This window comes from Lithobates pipiens, unplaced genomic scaffold (genome assembly GCF_037356315.1).
Source record: "Lithobates pipiens isolate NorthernLeopardFrog02 unplaced genomic scaffold, aLitPip1_a1.2 Scaffold_3, whole genome shotgun sequence".
Lineage (NCBI taxonomy): Eukaryota > Metazoa > Chordata > Amphibia > Anura > Ranidae > Lithobates > Lithobates pipiens.
Window position 1 is genome coordinate 111,402,037 of NW_027507790.1, and position 7,241 is coordinate 111,409,277.

General features: G+C 44.3%; 1 pseudogene; it reads right to left on the bottom strand.

Annotated features, from left to right (window-relative positions):
• Positions 1-3,211: 3,211 nt before the first annotated feature.
• On the bottom strand, positions 3,212-3,517 carry LOC143941241 (galectin-1 pseudogene; annotated as a pseudogene).
• Between the last annotated feature and the right edge of the window lie 3,724 nt (positions 3,518-7,241).

The window sequence follows — 7,241 nt, forward strand, 5'->3', positions numbered from 1 at the left end:
AGTAATGGGGGTTACTGCAGAGTAATGGGGGTTACTGCAGAGTAATGGGGGGTACTGCAGAGTAATGGCAGGGTACTGCAGAGTATTGGGGGGTACTGCAGAGTAATGGGGGTTACTGCAGAGTAATGGGGGGTACTGCAGAGTAATGGGGGGTACTGCAGAGTAATGGCGGGGTACTGCAGAGTAATGGCAGGGTACTGCAGAGTAATGGCAGGGTACTGCACTGCAGAGTAATGGCAGGGTACTGCACTGCAGAGTAATGGCGGGGTACTGCACTGCAGAGTAATGGCGGGGTACTGCAGAGTAATGGCGGGGTACTGCAGAGTAATGGCAGGGTACTGCAGAGTAATGGCAGGGTACTGCACTGCAGAGTAATGGCGGGGTACTGCACTGCAGAGTAATGGCGGGGTACTGCACTGCAGAGTAATGGCGGGGTACTGCACTGCAGAGTAATGGCGGGGTACTGCAGAGTAATGGCGGGGTACTGCAGAGTAATGGCAGGGTACTGCACTGCAGAGTAATGGCGGGGTACTGCACTGCAGAGTAATGGCGGGGTACTGCAGAGTAATGGCGGGGTACTGCAGAGTAATGGCAGGGTACTGCAGAGTATGCACTGGTATTGCAGAGTATTGGCAGGGAATTGAGGGGTTAAATTCGGTGAGCAGCGATGTGGGCACTGCAGATGCAGCCCACATCGCTGCTGACATCGATCTCTTTCCCCTCCGCTGTACCGATCGGTACAGAAAGGGGAGGGAGGAACAGGCGTCATAACATGACGCCGGTTTGTTTCCAAGTGATCACTCCGTCATTTGACGGAGCAATCACGTGGTAAACGGCCGCTATGAGCGGCCGTTTACCGTGATGCGCCGGGTCCTATGGACCCGGCGGTCACGGATGCTCTCGAGTGCGCACACCTCGGGGCACGCGAGAGCAGAATTCTGGGAGGCCGTTAATTAACGGCCTCTCTGAGTTAAACAACCGCCCTGAAGCCGTTAATCGGCAATGGGCAGTTGTTAAGTGGTTAAAGCTAGATCACTAGCTATATAGGTGAGGTGAATATAGTGGTGTATACTGCAGTCAGGGCACAGACAACAACCACTACACAGCAGCAAGATAGGAAATCAGCCAAAAACGATTGGTGTGTACTGTGTTGAAGGTACACAGAACACCCACTGCTTCAGATGCAAAGTAACACACTACAGGAGGCCGCCTTAAAGGCGGCCTTATATAGTGTGGGGCGTGCACTACACAGTCTGAGCTATGATTGGCCACAGGCAGGATGCCTGTGGCCAATCATGGCTCTCCTCGCTGCCGGCGCTGCGATTGGCCAAGCATGCGGGGTCACAGTGCATGCTTGGCCAATCATCGGACAGCAATGCACTGCGCCAACGCAGTGCATTGTGGTCCGCGCGCGCGTCACTCGAATTTTGACGCGAACGGCCAAAACGTTCGGAATTCACCGAACGCACGAACAGCCAATGTTCGAGTCGAACGTACGTTCGACTCGAACACGAAGCTCATCCCTAGTGCTGACACCTCCAGACATCATACAGCTCCTTCTGAGTGGAGCAGGTGGCGTAGTATAGAAGTGCGAGCTGAGCTCCGCGATGTAGAGTCTAGAAGAGGTTCTACAGTAAGGTTAAAGTCCCCCCATACTATATATCATACATATCTGATAGTTCTGATGTGCTTAAGGAGCCGGCGGAGAAATCAGAGTTGGTGTGAATTTGGGGCCTAGAGCGCCACTAGGGTATAAGGTTGAGTGTTTATATCACAGGTGATGATAATGTATTGCCCATCATCATCTAAAATAGAGTCTCAGAGTTGGAAGGTTAGAGTGTCTCCTATAGCTAGTAATACTCCTCGTTTCTTCTCAGAGGCATTTGATATAAAGGAGTTTTTGTGTGAGCAATTCGGTAGTTTTGATGTTTGGAAATTAGTTTCTTGGACACTTCTGCTTTGGCTTGTTTTTTTTTTTAGCCTCCATCCATAATGAAAATATTTTGGCTGGGTGGTAAAGGCCTTTAGTGTTAAGGAACAAGCACTTAATTGTCATATTGGTGGAGTGAAGGAGGGGTGTGATTTAGGTACTTACTGTAAAAGGAGCTACTAGGATGTACTACTAGTAAATAGTACATCCGCTGAAAGTTTGGCGAATAATTGTATCCTTTCAGGTAGACAATTGTGATGGAGGGACAGACTCCATGGAGCGTTTTGGATGACCATTGGTGAGGCAATGAAAGTTCTACAGGCAGATGATCACTGATTTCTGTTGGTGTACCAGGGAAGTGAAGAGAACAACAACAAAGTAAAACAAAAGACGACAACAAGAACAATAAATCTATAGTTATAAAAAGGGGAATCCACAGAGGGATTCAGGAGCAGTAAATGTTGCTGGTGGGTTCAGAGGGGAAACAAAGAACTGGTCATCATCAGTCCATATCCGGGGACCCTTGATAAGCCATTAAGAGTTAGGATTGAGGAGCCTCCTTTTAGGTGTTTTTCTTCTTTTGATGAGCGCTTGTGTGTCACCACTTGCCATTCAGAGTTAATGGTTAGTGGAGTGTCAGGTAGGGAGGGTCTAGGGGAGACATCTGTGATGATACCCCATCGGCTAGGGGCTTTTAGACATTCATCTAAGAAGGACACTGCAGTGGTGGTTCCATTGTGAGTGATTAGGAGAGTGGCTGCATATTTCCATTCATGTGAAATTTGATGGTTACGCAAAGCTTTGGTGATCATGGCTAGATTGCGTCTACGCTGCAACATATGTCTGGATAGGTCAGGGAGAATTTGTAGTGAGGCGTATTGTTCTGAGCATTGTGTAGCTTTCCTAAATGCATCCAGAAGGAGTTCTTTGGAGCGGTAGAAGTGAAGTCTTAGAAGAATATGTCAAGGGACTTCATTTGCCAGGAAAGAGGGTTTTGGCACCCTATGTACCCTGTCTATGGTGAGCCTTTAGTGTTGGCAATGTGGTCAATAATGCAATGAATAGATCTTGAATGATGTATTGTGGAAGCTGAGATGCCAGTACAGTTTAAGGGATACCCCTGATTTTTAGATTGCTCCATCTGGACCTTCTTCTTTTTTTTTTTTTTTTAGAGCTCATTTGATTTTATTTAAATAAAGGTAAGAATATTTGTCCACTATGGCCATTTCACAGATCCTGGATATGGACAAGTGGGGAAAGGTGGTTCCTCTGTGGGATTCTTCATTTGAATGTTATGGATTTGAGCTGGAGGTCCACCAAAGACAAGTACGAGATCACCTCTATGGGAAAGTGGACTGGAAATGAGAAAGGATTTCCGGTAGGCAATTGTATGGTGATCTTGCCTTGCTCAAACTGGAAGCAAACCGTGGTGTCTGACCCCTCCTGGAAGGGGAAGACACTTTCCCTCAGCTTCTCTCCATAGACATCGTCCACCATAGAGTTCAAGTTTATCTTGTGGTCATCAAAGCGAGGGTTAAAGTGCAGCACTATATTCTTTTCATCTTTTCCCAAGTTTATGGAAAACATTATCTGCCATGCTGCTTCCTTATCAGACAAACTTGTCTATCTGGACCTATCTTCTAAGTCCACTATTTTATCTTTGATTTACAGAATGTCATCGTTAACAACATTGTGAGCATCCACCAGGGTATTAAAAGACATGGAGTATTCTCCCAATGTGTTCTCCACATGATCTACTCTCTGTCATGGTTATGCAGTGATCTTCCTGTGTTTGCTTACCTCCCCTCATGTCTTCAGACTAAGAGGCCAGCTGGTGGCTTTTATAACCTCTCCTCTAAGCCTGGCTCCACCCCAGGCCCTATCAGGGAGCCCTATATTAACCTGTGCACTGCAGGCCATCAGTGCTGATCAACCATTGTGTATTTCTTTGTGTGTTAGTTTCCTGTTTCCTGCCGTGTGCTCTTCTACTGTTTTCCGTTACCGACTTTGGCATGTTTTGACTATCCCTGTTTGCCTGTGATCCTGACCTTTTGGCGTGTTCCCGACTATTCTTGTCTGCTTGTGGCCCGACCTTGGCTTTGTCCCTCACCATCCCTATCCTCCTGTTGCCTACTGTGGGTGTGAGCTGGGGGACCCTGGGGGTTGCGACCTGGAGCCAGTTGCAGCCAAGTCAATCCTCACCACCAGAGGCGCTGGTGAACACCTGCTGGCTCTTAGACTCCGCGCCCCAGGGAATCTTACGCTCTAACCCCAGTGGGATCTGTCCCCCGTCTGCAGCAGTCAGCTGTAGGGTCCACAACCTTGCGGTGCACTCCTGATCCTACGGTGTGCACCTGTCACCTCGCCTCAAGGTGACCTGACACTCTCTCCCCCAGAGCATGTACTTCAGCCTGGCAATTTCTCATTGCTGCAACCATGTCATTATGTAAGGAAGACTTTAGTGATAGGAGCATGTTTTTTAGCATGGTGTCAGATATGGGCTGACCTGAGGTTGGAAAGCTGTCAATGGGGTCTGGGACAATGCGGATGCCAATGGTCTGGGAGGCCTGAAGACCACTCACCTTCATAGCAGGGTTCCAGCTTTCCCTGCATGGTCTAGACTTGGCACGGGCTTCTGGTAGTCAGTGTAGAGGCTGCAGAGGATGATCCACTGTGGAGGGATGTCACTGTGTCTTCTGCCTTATGGTGTCCAGCGCACGGAGAGGCCATGGCCTATTCATTCGGCTGTGAGACATTGGCGCCACCGTCATTTTGGTAGAGTCCATGGGAGATGCAGGGGAGGAAGTCTGAAAGTTTTCTTGGCTGTGGCGGCAGCCTTTTCTTCTTCCTCGTCATGATGGAGGTGCTCTGGGGTCTGATGGAGGTACTGTCTAAGTGATGTGGAGGCTCCAATATTGTTGGATTCTCCAGTCACCTGACAGAGCTCCTGAATTAAGAGGCCATCATGGAGCTCAGTCGCCACACCCCCCAACTCAATACAGGTTTAACTTTTATATTAACAAGGAAATTAGCAGGAATTTTGTACATATTGCCATGTATAAATCCACTATTAATGATTTTTGTGTTTTTTTAGCGTAAACTTTGTATTGCATTGCCTTTAAAATCAGTAGCACCTTCTTTTTATTCTACTGGCCATGTGCTTTTAGAAAATGTATGGTTTGGGGGGTCTTTTACTAATTCTGAAAGCTGTAAGTGAAAAGGGAAAACCTCCAGATTTTTAAAGAATTTTTTTGCGTATGTCCAATTTTCACTATGTCTCAAAAAGGCAAATATTTGTTATTTATTAACTCAATACAGGTTAAGCTTGTATATTAATTTTAACAGAAATTTTGTAAAAAATGCTGTGTTTGTATCTGCTAGTAATGACTTTAGTGTATTTTTTGTGAAAATATTGCTTTGGTCAACAGTTGTGCAAATATCGGGGGGCCTTAAAAATCAGTAGCACCTTCTTTTTATTCTACTGGTCTTATGTTTTGTAGAAAATATATGGTTTGGGGATCATTAAACTTTGAAAGCTGTAAGTGAACAATGAAAACGTTCCAATTTTTAGAGAAAAGTGGTTATTTACATATCTGCATGCCTTCAGTTTTCACAATTTTACAAAAACACATAATAAATAAAAAATATGTGTAATTTTTAAAGGAACTTAATACAGGTTAGGCTTATATATTTAGCAGGAATTTAGTAGGAATTTAGTCAAATTTGCTGTGCTTATACCTGCTAAAAATTATTTTAGAGATTTCTTTGCAAATATATTGTTTGATAAACATTTGTGCAAATATCATGGGGCCTTAAAAATTAGTAGCACCTTCTTTTTATTGTACTGGTCCTATGCTTTCTGAAAATATATGGTTGGGGGGGGGGTCTTTAACAAACTCTGAAAGCTGTAAGGGAACAATGAAAACCTTCAGATTTTTAGAGAAATTTAGTTATTTACATTCTTGTGTATGTTCAGTTTTCAACATTTTGATAAAAGGCGTAATTTAAAAATGACAAATATTTGTTATTTATTAACTCAATACAGGTTAAGCTTTTATATTTAGTAGGCACTTTGTAAAATGTACTGTGTTTTTTGCTAATAATGATTTTAGTGTATTGTTAACAAAAATATTGTTTGATAAACATTTGCGCAAATATTATTGTACCCTAAAAATCAGTAGTACCTCATTTGTATTCTACTGGTCATGTGCTTTCAGAAAATATATGGTTTGGCAGGTCTTTAACAAACTCTGAAAGCTGTAAGGAAAAATAAAAAAGTAATGGAAAAAAAGAAAAAAAGGCCTGGCTACATGAGTGTAAAAATGGAGAACAGGGCCTGGCAGAAAAAGGGTTAAGGGATTTTTTAATTTTATTGTTTCACTTTAAAGAGTTTGTAAACCCTAATTTTCTTTAAAATAACAAACATATCATACTTACCTCCACTGTGCAGTTAGTTTTGCACAGTGTGGACCTCACCTGGGGTCCCCCAGTAGCTCTTGCGGCTCCTCCTCGCGTTGGTAAACACCCTGGGAGAAGCACTATCTCAGGGGGTTACCTTGCAGGCATGCATAGGATGCCTTAAGGTGAAAAAGGACACGTGTTTACAACCCTTTAAACATTGGTAAAATCACTGCGCCTGTAAAAATGTGCTTTTAAAAAAAATGTTTTTGCATTGATACATTTGCCCCAGGGCTGTACCCGGGCCCCCATACCCCTTTTTATGGCCAATAACTTGCATATAATGCCACGTACACGTGACCAGTTTTCCCATTGGAGTAAACACCAAAGGTTTTACTGACGGAGTTCCGCTGAAACTGTCTTGCTTACATACAATCACACTAAAGTCCGATCGTTAAGAACGCAGTGACGTACAACATGTGCGATGGGACTAGAAAAAGGAAGTTTAATAGCCAGTAGCCAGTAGCCTCCATCTCATACTTCCTTCGGAACATGCATCGTTTTTGGTCCGTCGGAACAGCATACAGACGAGTGGTTTTCCCAATAGCAATTGGTTCCGTCAGAAATATTTTAAACATGTTCTATTTCTAGGTACACCAGAATAAAAAAAAAAAAAAGTCAGATGAGGCATACACGATTGGAATATATGATGAAAAGCTTCCGTCTGACTTTTTCTGTCGGAGATTCCGCTTGTGTGTACGTAGCATAACTCTTCAAATTGGGGACTTTTGATTTTTCAAATTCAGGTTTAAAAATTTGGCCGCAAACTGAACTGGGGGGTGTTTGGCCCAACTCTAGTGGCCAGTGTACATGTAGCCTTAGATCACCCCTATTGGTGATACCCATGCAGAAG